This window comes from Sorex araneus, chromosome 1 (genome assembly GCF_027595985.1).
Source record: "Sorex araneus isolate mSorAra2 chromosome 1, mSorAra2.pri, whole genome shotgun sequence".
Taxonomy (NCBI): Eukaryota; Metazoa; Chordata; class Mammalia; order Eulipotyphla; family Soricidae; genus Sorex; species Sorex araneus.
In genome coordinates this window covers 206,291,772-206,303,702 of record NC_073302.1, presented here as the reverse complement: position 1 = coordinate 206,303,702, position 11,931 = coordinate 206,291,772, and the positions used below count along the sequence as shown (strand labels likewise).

The following is an 11,931-nucleotide window of genomic DNA, read 5'->3' as shown; positions in this document are numbered from 1 at the left end:
AGACCCGAGTACCCCTGGCGGCGAAGGGGCGTGGCGTGATCCGCTCCAGCTCTGAGGCTCCGGGCTGAAAAGTCCGGAGAATGGAACACGATTTACCAGACAGACGCAGGTCAAGGCCCCCAGCCAGGCTGCGGGGCGGCGCGAGGGCTTTCCTTCGGGAAAGGGCCTGGCGGAAGGCGGGAGAAGGATGCCCTGGCTTTCTCTAACAGCTTTCAGAACGACGTGCCCGCTTTCTCCGCCACGGCAGCCCCGCTCCGCTTTCCCCCTCTCCACGCTCTCGTCTGCCTCGGGTCTTCTGTTGCAAACTTGAAGTGGTCAAGCATGCAGTGGTCCAGGTCTGCCCTGGGTTTGGAGGTTCACTTGCTTTCAAGCGCGGGTGCTTAGGTGCAACGGGTTTCGCGAAGCCCTGGAGTGGCGGGGCGGAAGATACAACTGGAGCCGTTTCACACTGCCAGGCCACTGCCAGGCTAGTTATCGCTTCGCTGCTAGCCAGGGTGAGCGAGCGGCGCGGGGGGTCGCTCGGGGGAAGGAACCTATGCATTCGAGACCAATTATGCTGGTTTTTGAGTTCGCTCTTTCGAACAAGCGCCAAGGGCGGGACCTCAAGATGCTCCCCGCACCGCCCGCGACCCTCAACTGATCCTCAGCCCTCCCCACCTCCCATCCAGGCGTTCGAACCCCGCGTCCCACCAGAGCCTGCCGGAGTTTGCACACTCGGTGCAGGCTGACTCGCAGAGTTGGGGTCGTGAGCGCCCAACCAATGAGCGCGCGGGGCGGAGGGCCTGGCTCCGCCCCTACCACCACCCGAGCGCTGATTGGTCGCGCGTCCAGGCCTCCCAGGCTGGCAGCCGGGAGCTGCAGGCGCGGTGGGCGTGGCGCTCGCCCAGCTTCCCCCCGCCTCCAGCCCCGCCCCACGCGCTCCCCCCTCCTCCCTTCTTTACTCCTCCCTCGCCCGCTCCCTCCCCTGCTCTCCCCGGCTCCGGCCGCGCGCTGGCGGGGCTCCGCATTGCACACTCTGGGGGCGCCGCAGTGTTGGTGGGATGGGGCAGAGGGCTGCCGCTGGCGGCCGGAATCCGCGCGCAGCCCAGGTGAGTAGAGGCGGGGTTCCCGGGAGAGCACAAAAGGGGCCGGGGCTGGTGCCAGCGCCCGAGCCAAAGCGCAGGGCCGGGGCCGGCGGGCGGTGGGCTGGAGCCCTGCAACTGCCCGGTGCTTAGGACAGCTCTTCCCGGGCCCAGCGGACCTGGCATTCTCGCCTCTTTCTTGCGGAGCGGGCGGCCAGCAGCACTCTGCGCCCCGGGCAGGGCCAGAGGGGCGTGTGTGCGTGTGTGTGTGTGTGTGTGTCTGTGCGTGTGTGCGTGTGTGCGTGTGCGTGTGTGTGTGTGTGTGTGTGTGTGTGTGTGTGTGTGCGTGCGTGCTCGGGGGCAGCTCTGGCGCGCAGCGGGTGGGCTGCACATGTCAGCGCCGCCAAGTTCAAGGCGGGAGGAGTCTTTCCCCGGAGTCGTTAGCCGCTTTTCCCGGGGCCGAGCGAGCGTCCACCTGCAACTCCGGCCCGAGGGAGTTGGCGGGCGACCGGAGTGGCGGCGCCCCACATGTTGCTGCGGCCCGGGCGGAGCGACGCGAGGGTGGGTGGGGTGGCCGTGACCCGCCTCGCGCCCGACGAGCCGCAGCCCCAGATGCGGCGGCGCGTGGCTCCCGTGACCACGGCGGGAGCGCGTCAGGCCCGGGACCACCCACCCGCGCGCCCGGGCCGGGGGGCCGTAGGCTTCCGCCCCTGGGCTTGGCCGGGGCGCAACTTGCTCTGCTAAGAGCAGTGGCGTAGGGGCTCAGTCTATTCTTGTCTTAAGTTCTCTCTTTCACTCTCTCTGGGTCTCTGATTCTCTCTGACGACCCCCCACCCCCCGCACTGCCTTCCCGGCCCCACGCCGCTGCACCCCATCTCGACTGGCACCAAGAACCCCACGCCTCCCGCCCCCAAACTTGATGCTTTCTCCCGGCGCGGTCCCTGGCTTAGTCCTAAGTGTCAGGGTCATTTGCCGTTTCTTCGGACTCTGAAGTCTTGTTTCCAGCGGAGGGTCGGGGAGTGACGTGGGGGCCAGACCTTCGGCAGTGATTTGTTAGGTAGCGCTGACCTCTCCGCCCGGCGACAGAAGCTCGGGAAAGCTCCCCCGCCCTCCCCAGTAACCTCTCCCACGAGGTGACCTCCGAAATGCAGTTTTGTTTGTGGGAGGCTCGGGAGTTCGGATCCTCCCGGGGGAGGCTTATTTCTTGTTAAACTGACTTAGGTGACATACTCTCACCTGGCCAGCCCTGCAGACGCCGTGATGTGACTTGAGCAATTCGCTTCCAGCCTTCACGTTTGCTTTTAGAATGCGGGGAACTCCGAGGAGGGAGCAGCTTAAAATTTTACATCTGCCCCTTATTTCTCTGGAAGACGTTAATGGTTACTGTCTATGTGTACCAAGTTTGCGGAAGATATTTGTGCAATCGTCCATGAAATGGCTTAACACACATTTATGTTAAAACCATTTAAATGTAAAGCATCTGTCTGTTTTCAATTTGAGTTTCCACCTTGACCAAAGGCACCAGACTGAAACAGGACTTTAAAGAGGCCTCCTTGTTTCCACAGAGGTTTTACAGAACTCTAGCATGAGGGTGCACAGTAAGCTTTCTGTGGCTGTAGGCACACAGGGCTGGTTAAATACTGAGGGTGGGCTCCTTGGCTTAAAAACACCAGAAATGCTTCCAGAAGAAAAAGGTAGATCTGATTCATGGGTCTACATGTTCAAGTTGTTGACAGTCTGTGTGATGAGTGTTTATAGAATAGAAGGCAAAAAGAAGAGGAGGAGGGGGAAATATTATGGCAAATAATGCCAAGTTCAAAAAAATAAATCATAGCTTAAACAGCAACACGCTGTACTGAATCCAGAATACCTTGAGATCTACTATTCAAGTGTCTGGAGGAATTCATGATTGTGATTGTGCCCATTTTACAGGTGGGACAGGTGAGGCTGAGTCTAAGTGCTCCCTCCCCCCTTCCCCCAGGAGAGCAGAATTTAAGTCCATTGTTTTCCCAATTTCTTCTTTCCCTTGCTCCTTCACACCCTCTCTCCACTTTTTCCTTCATGCTGGGTTATATCTCTGCTGTTTTCCTACTCTTGTTTTTTTGTACCTCTTTTTATTTTCCAATCTACACTGTCAGGACTATTCTATATCATACCCAAAATGGCTTGTCTCTTTTTTAAATATCATGTACCTCCCAGAAAGGTGTGGGCTGATAAAGAAGATTTAAGGAGAAAGCTAATAGTGGTTTTAAGGAACTGCCTTTTTCAAAGGGGGTATGCTATTGTATTACTGACTTATTATACAAATAAACATAACCCTGAAGAAAGATTTTCTAATGGTAGTGTTTCAGGTAAAGCAGTGAGTGGTAGTGGCAAGGATGTTTGAGAGATACATAGGTCACCCACTTTATACAAAGAAACTCTTTGCAAATTCTATAGCTAATTATAATGAAGCCCTAATAAATGGTGATTTCATTAGTTTCATTCTTATTTTTTAAAAAGAATTGACACACAAAAAATTGCTAAATAAAGTGGAGCCATTCTCAGGGGAAAATCCCACTTATCAAAAGTCCTGAAATCCTCATTAACTGGTGTACAAATGGAACAAAACACATTGATGAAAGAGAAATATTTTTTCTTTCATAAATAGCAATACGGAGCATAGTTATCTGCTTGTTTATTTAAAAAGCATCATTTATGAACATTTCTTGGAAAATAATTGCTCACAATAATTGATATTATATACTATTTATAAAGATGAATAGAATTAATTTTCTTTGCATTGATGGAGATGGGTCCTGAATTTACTACTAATAAATGCTGGTTAATTCTGTGGGCTTGAAGATGCAAGGCCTAACTTCACAAACACTATCTCTGAGATTTCAGAAAGATTGGACCTTTTGTGCTTCAGTTTCCTTATGTAAATATAACTAATAGTATCAGCTATAGCTTTTTAATTTCTTCATGCAGCAATATTTAGTGAGCACCTACTATGTGCAAACACTTATCTAGGTATTAGGGATTCATAGCCAAATTCTTAGTCAAAGTAGTTTGACCTCTACTGCCTGAGACTTAATGATATGATGCATCTAAAGTGCTTAGAATGGAAATGACACTTAATAGGATTCCTGTGATTATTAAGTGTTATGACATATTTATTAAGGATACATCTGCTGAATACCTAGTAGAAACAATTCAGATTGTAACACGTAGTGTGGAATTGCACACACACACACACACACATATGTACACCACTAGCAAATGTATGCAAGCATGCACGCACTTCAATTAGATTCAATTAAATATTCTAACTGGAATATTTAGAAATATTTAGAATAGCTAGGGGACACCAAAGAAAGACAGCAAGTATACAATATGTTCTCTAAAAGGGAATTCATTGCAGACGTGCTAGAGATAAAAATAGAAAGATTTTTGGAGAGGGGAGTATCCTAAGCAGTGCTCAGATGATCACTCCTGGCAATACTCATCTCTGTAGGCCTGAATGATCTATGCTTAGACTGGTGAATGCAGTACTGTTCTGTCCAGTGCTCTGGGCAGCACTGGATGGGGAGCGTGGGTTGTGGAGGGGCTAGGACTTGAACTCGGGGTCTGGCATATAGAAGTGTGTGTAATGCATGGGCTCTAGCTCTTTGAGCTACTTTCCTATCCCCTAGTAAAAAAATGAAAAAGTTACATTACCTATATGAAAGAGTGGGCGACTACATGGAAATCCAGATGTGATTAGAAAAATAAAGATCTTATATTCAAGCTCTTTGAAACTCTAAGTACAAAGGGAAAAATAAAAAGGAGAACGCTTCCTGAGAATGATTCCATATACTGTCAAAAAAAAGTTTGAAGGTTAGATTATTAAACTTCATCAAGGAAGGGTAACAGATCCTAGGCACACTGAAAATAAAACAGCCAAAACAGAATTTGAGGAAATCCTTGCAGTGCATTCCCCAACACAGTCATGAAAATCTCTTAAATGCTGTGAAATGAGAATTGTGGAAGAAATTGGCTTTCATCATAGCAACCATAGACTCAGAGATAAAAAGAGAATACAGGTAAATGAATTCTTTGCTTCTGCTTTTGCTGAGTAATATCCCTGCATGCATGCTTTCTCAAGCAATAAACACATTGGAGATAATAGAGCAGGAAATGGAAAGCACTCAGTATAATCAAGATCTAATCAACGGGTAGATACAAAATCCTTAAAAATCAGATGGCCATCACCCAAGTGCATTGAAGAACTGTAGTGGGTAAGTCACTGCTCTCTGGGGAGATGAGAGGTGGTCTTCGGGGATCTCCTATCAGGAAAGGGGTCTCAGGGAGGACCTTAGAATCACCTAGTCAGATCTGAATTCCTGTAGACAATTGGGAGATCAGTATTCAAAGCAAACACAGATTACAGCAAATGTAATTTATTTTTGGAAAAGAAAGATAATGTGTTAGAAATAAAGGAAGAAATATGTTTGTAACTGAAGTGTTGCCCAATGTTAGTTTGACTTAAAAAAATCCTGCAAATCTCAGCTCACTGTATACTCATGACCTTTTTTGTTTGACCAAGAAACAAGAATGGAGGTGAATAGACACTTCTCTGAGTGGATAAATAGACTCTCTGGGAAGTAGCTTGCGGATGGTTTTATTTAACTTTCATAAATTGTATGTAGCACTTATGGGTAAAAACAAAGCTTCTAATGTTGAACCATAGGAGTAACTTCAAAGATACCTTAAATGGGAAAAAATAGTAGAAGATTCAAGTCAAAAGGAAAATTGACTATAAGTATACTTTGGAAAAGCAATCCAAAGTACTTTTATAGGAATTGGTTTTAAATTCTCTGCCCATCAGCTGTCATATAGCTGGATAATATTCTCTCAGCTCTCTCTAAAAAACAGTGTGCCTACTAAGTTAGAGCCAATATTTTAAAAAAGACTAGCTCTGTAACCCCGTTGCTCATCGATTTGCTCAAGTGGGCACCAGTAACGTTTCCATTGTGAGACTTGTTACTGTTTTTGGCATATCGAATACACCACAGGTGGTTTGCCAGGTTCTCGGAGACGGAGGGAGGAATCGAACTCGGGTCAGTCATGTGCAAGGCAAATGCCCTATCTGCTATGCTATCATTCCAGTCACAGTGAGTAGGGCATTTGCCTTGCATATGGCTGACCTGGGTTTGATTCCTCTGTCCCTCTAGGAGAGCCCAGCAAACACTAATACTACTACTTTAAAAAAGAATAGGATGTGATATCCTGTTTTAGTGTGGTGCCCTTAAAAAATGTGTAGTTGCATAATTTTATATAAATCTTATTTGCTGTTCATCTCTCTCTCTCTCTCTTTCTCTTGGAAGAAGTGTACCAACATATTGACAGTGACTAGCTTGGGTTATTATGGAATTCTAAAATATTTTATTATATTTTACTTAAGTGTTTTCAAGTCTTCTTATAAGAGAAGGTGTTTTGAAAGTAAGATGCTATAACCTCAGATAACACTCTTGCTATAAGAAAGGGATCATTTAGTGATCATTTCTATGCTGCAAACCTATATTTTAAAAATGTACCTGTTGGGGGCTGGAGAGATAGTATAGTGTGTAAGGCATTTGCTTTGCCTGTGGTCAGCCCAGGTTTGATCATCCGCACCCCATATGGTTCCCTGAGCCTTGCCAGGAGTGACTCCAGAACACAGAGGTAGGATAGCTCTGAGCATCTCTGAGTGTGGGAAAGAAAGATAGAGAAAAAGAGAAAAAGAGTAAGAGGGAAGAAGGGAAGGAGGGAGGGAGGAAGGAAGGAAAGGAAGGAGGGAGGAAATGATGACTTGTTTCCCCCCCCACCCCAAATTTTCTGTATACAGAAGGGCAACATGTTTGGATTTTGTTGTTGTTGTTGTTTACTATTAGGAAAAAGTGTAGCTGAAGGTGAACTCTTGTGCTTCCCTTATACAGTGAAAGTTGGGAGATCCACAGGGGTTATATTCTTGTCATAACTATCAGCACAAGAAGAGTTAAGTGCAGGGAGTAATGTGTTTTTCTAGCCTGTAAGTCCCCTGCAGACAGGGAGCAAGTCTTTCCTTCCTTTCTGACCCCACAATACTTTCCCTTGTACCTGAGGAGAGCTTGGTAGTTTCCCAGTAAATACTGTGGAGTCTTACACATTGAATGAAAGGGTTGAAAGCTCCTGTCAACTCACAGATGTTTGAAATAAGAAAAGATGCTAGAACCCATTTTATCTACCAAGGCTATCCGATTCACTTGTTTTAGTGAAGTATAATCTATAAGTCACCCTGCCTATCCTTAGACAATTAACTCCTGGGCTACAAAAAGTGATTTCTGTTGGTTACTGAGGATCCTCTGGCTTATTCTCAATGTTCGCTCTGATTTCTGCCACTTACATCCATCTAATATTCCTGTGTTTTTGTATTGGGTCTGTTTCTTTCCTTGGCTGTGGATTTTGTCTTTCTCTCAAAACTGGGCTTGACTATACCCATTTCATTCCCACTTGTATCTCAGACATATGACCACAGTGAGCTCTGCTCCTTCCTGATAAATAAGATCTTTGCCCAAAAAAATGAAAACCCAAAGCTTTTTAATATTTATCATTGAATTTTTTTTGTTTGGTTTTGGGCCACACCTGACAGTGCTCAGAGTTTACTCCAGGTGACTCAGCAGTCACCCCTGGCAGGTTCAGGGAACCACATGGGATGCCACGGATTGAGCTTGGGTCAGCCTCTGGAAGGCAAGTGCCCTGTCCACTGTTTTATCACTCTGGCCCTTACCTTGAATATTAATAACAACCCCTTAGAGAAACTAGGGTGTCATATTGTTCTTCAACATCAGCTCAATGAGGTGCTATGGGTCAAACTGTTTTTAAATTATATATATATATATATGACTTTTATATGTAATACGGTATTGTCAGAAAAAACATCAATGGAAGAACATATGCTTTAATCTTTTTATTTTATAAAATTGAATTTATATACTACTTCATGCTATGCACTGTCCATCCTCAAGGAAAGCAGTTCTAAGAGGTTCAGACAAGGACACTCAAAGGATTAAGTCAGTGCTCAGGATAGTGAGTGAGCACCTGGGGAGGGGTACCTATCAACTAGTGATGGAATGAAAAGAAAGGAACTCTGCCTTGGAAGATAAAGGGTCAGGATCAGACCGTGGCTTGTACACTGAAGGTCCACAGCAAAGGGCAGAGGCTCCTCTTAGACTCCACTAATTGGGCTCCTAGACCCTGTGGTCTCCTGGAGCAGCAGTACAGCTGGAAGCTAAGGGCAGGAACCACTGCTCATCTGGGCTTCCTGTCCTGTCTCAGGTGTGAGCCCATGCAAGCCACCTGGGGCAGGTGCCAGAACCATGATGGCCTATAGGTGCCTGCCCCCGTCATTTTTGTATCTCTTCCAACAAACGTAGGTGAAGCTGGGATCCTAGTAGGACTGTGCCAGGGCCCAGAATAATGGGCTTCAGAGACAGCCCTAGGGTGATAACCCAATAGGTAATTTTAGTTTTCTCTTGTTCTACAAATTAGAGGTTAATAAGTTAAAACTGGTGACTAGTGACCGTAACTACTAGTAGGCAAGTTGACATTGTTACCTGTCTGAGATTGAACAAAAGGAGAGTTAAAGAGACAACAGAAACCAAATTCTTATGTGCACAGCTCCAGATACAGTGAACTTGGATCTTTTTTCATGAAACAAAGAAGAAGCAGCTAAAATGGAACGCATCTGTTGGTACTTGAAAGCAAGGGATTTTAGACAGAATATACAGTAAGTCCTCATATAATATGGTTTAAATTGGTTCTTGGCCACCTAAAGTGAAGCAATGTATAATAGAAGCAGGTTCTTGGAAATGTTTGGTTCACTATCAGCCAGGGATTTTTTTTTCTCCTTAACTTTTAATGAAATAACCTTGAACAAAATAATGTTATTTGAGGCTCTCTGTAATAAGTGCAAAGACTAGGCAGCAGCCCTAACTTCATGCTCACCTGCTCATCCTAGACTCTTTTTCCAAGAGAAGTTCCAAGCCAAAATTAAGGATAAGAGAAGGGCTGCAGATATAATACAGTGTGCAGTGAGCTTGTCTTGCATGTGGCCAACCTGCGTTCAATCCTAGGAACCCCATTAGCCACCAGGAGTGACCCCCAAGGCAGAGCTAAAAGCAAGCTCTTAGCACCTTTGTTCTGGGTGTGATCCCAAAACAAAAACAAATAAAATAAAAAATTGGCCATGAATGTTCAGGTGTACAAATGGATGATTGTCATATAACAAATTGTTAGGCAAAATCAAGCAATTGGGTATGATATCATCATCTTTTGATAGACATTTTAGAAGTCATTAGAGGTAGAAGCCTTCAACTTGAGGCCATCCTAATATTGCAGCCATTGTTTTTTTGAAACAGTCATTTGAATGGTCAAAACCATTATCTTGTTTTTTTTTTTCTTTTTGGGTCACACCCAGCTATTCTTAGGTGTTACTCTTGCTCTGCTCTCAGGAATTATTCCTGGTGGTATTTGGAGGATCATATGGGATGCCAGGGATTGAACCCGGGCTGGTGTTGGCCTCGTGCAAGGCAAATGCCCTACCTGCTGTACTATCACTCCGGTCTCAAAACCATTATCTTTAAGACTAACAAGTGATTAGTGCCCGTGTATGGTAGGATTTCAGTGAACATTTCCATAAACATATTTATTAATATTTTTATGCCTTAAAAATCACCAGAAATAAAGAGTGCATTATACTCATGTCACTTTTCCCCTTTTCAATACTGAATGGCATAATAAATGAACAAGTATATACATTAGTTGTTCCATTAAGTCATTTAGAAATAAGCCCTTTTATCCCTCTTAGCAATTTAGATTATACATATAGTTACTTGTTCTTACCATGTACTTTTGATTTCTGGGATTTTTCATCTATAGAACTCCCCATTATGAAGATTACCTGTAAATTTTCCTCTGGGAGAGTTAACACAGAGTGAAGGTTAGGAACCCAGGAGCTCCAATGCTATATACTTTAGTTGCCAAATATATGACCTTGGGGGAAGTTATTTAGTTTTCTTCAGTTTAACTGGTTAACATTAACTAGATGGTGACCTTTAGGAAGTCAGTCAACCACAGTCTGGGCTTCATTTGCTCCAACTATAAAATCAAGGGGCTGTGCTAATTAAACTTTAAAGTCTCAGATAAGTAGGAACCAACACTTTTTTTTTGACATTTAAAACTACCCACTAATGCTGATCTGATAAAATAGTTCTAAGCAATTAAAAATGTGGCATAAAGTTGGTATTTAGACCAAACTCAGTTAGACAGCATTCTTGGCATCTTAGGGTATGAGATTTATAACAAATGGCATAAAGGATCTAGCCTCTTGCCTTGAAATTTGTTTTTTTCATTGCTATGTAGATTTTCACTAAACTTTGATTTTATTATGTGTACAGAATGCATTTGATTTCTTAGATGTTTTCTATATCTTACTGAGGAACAGAATCTCCTTTCAAGTCTTCTGAGAATATTACCACTGAAAAATACCGGCTTTCACAGAAGTAATATTCTACAACCATATAGTATCTCTCCATCCAAGATCAAAGGGAGGATATTAGAAGTACATGTATTTTCTTTTATGTATCACTTCATAGCAGATTTTCCTTTCATGGAATTCTTTCAATTTGTAGTCCCAATCACTCAGCAGAGTGAATTCATAGAAACTATGGCAGCATATCTGACTTGTTTTTGTTGGGCGTGTCCATCATCAGTTGCATCTTTCCATCCATTACTTTAGAGTTCATACGCACCCCCTTCTCCCACCCCCCCCCCCGCCCCAGTGGGAGGGTTGAATCCAGGGCCTCACACATGCAAAACAAGTGCTCTGCCTCTGAGTTGCCTCTCAGGCCTTGGTAATCCTTTTTATCCTTTAAAACCCAGTTTAAATGTGGTTCCCCAAATAAGCTTTTTCTGCTGATTGCCCCATCACTGTAAATTGTACTCACTCTTCTCTGTGGTTTGAACTGACATATTGTTTTTCATATTCAGGCTTATTTCTATAACTCTATTTCTCTTGGGTACTTGCATGAACATATTGTCCTGTATAGATTAGTAAATATGTTAAATAGTGAAAATGTTAAAGGTGTGAGTGTGTGTGTGTGTGTGTGTGTGAGAGAGAGAGAGAGAGAGAGAGAGAGAGAGAGAGAGAGAGATCTCTCAAAAGATTTATTCCAGATGGAAGGGATAAATTTTGTACTTTGTACACAATACTACTAAATACTACCTAATTTCAGTCTTTGGATGGCCATGAAAGGTAAACAAAGTCCACAGATGTGAGCAATTCCCTCAGAGACATTGTCTTGGTTTCCCTTGAATACCTCCCAGATATTGAGAATCTTTGGGAATATACTCTAAGCCACCCTTACTCAATTTCAGAATATTCTAAGGGGTCTATACATGAAGATCATGTAAGTGGCAGACCATGGCATGAGCCTAGCAAGCTAACTAGTAGGGCAGGTGTGCATAGGAAGGAAATGAGGTTAGGAGGCTCCACTGGAAAAAGGTTGCGAGACACTGCTCTATACTCTAGCTGCTCTTAAAATCATTTATATATATATATATATTTAATTTTTGCCTACGTCAGAGAATAGTGACATTGGCAACAGAAGATGAGCCATTTTTCATTTTGGTGGGAACCGGCAGAATTGCACCACTTCACCAAATGCTCCCTGTTTTGGTGCTGAGAGTTTTGGGAATCTTCCTGGCTTCCTGATGGTACTGGAGATAGAACAACATCAATCATATGCCAGGCAAGAGCCTTAGCCCCTGTACCATCTCTCAGCCTCATTTTACATCAACTGGCTGTAGAATCGTAGATTGGGAAGAACAG

At 44.4% G+C, this 11,931-nt stretch overlaps 1 protein-coding gene across 5 annotated transcripts in view; it reads left to right on the top strand.

Moving 5' to 3' along the window:
* The first annotated feature begins 954 nt into the window (after nucleotides 1-954).
* Nucleotides 955-11,931, top strand: part of LYPD6 (LY6/PLAUR domain containing 6) — a 155,021-nt gene continuing 144,044 nt past the window's right edge. For 2 of the 5 annotated variants that reach the window (XM_055132816.1, XM_055132824.1), the window contains exon 1: nucleotides 955-1,088. The gene's annotated coding sequence lies outside the window, so the exon portion shown is untranslated. The remainder of the gene's footprint in view (nucleotides 1,089-11,931) is intronic. The other 3 variants (XM_055132832.1, XM_055132846.1, XM_004619366.2) reach the window with 2 other exon arrangements.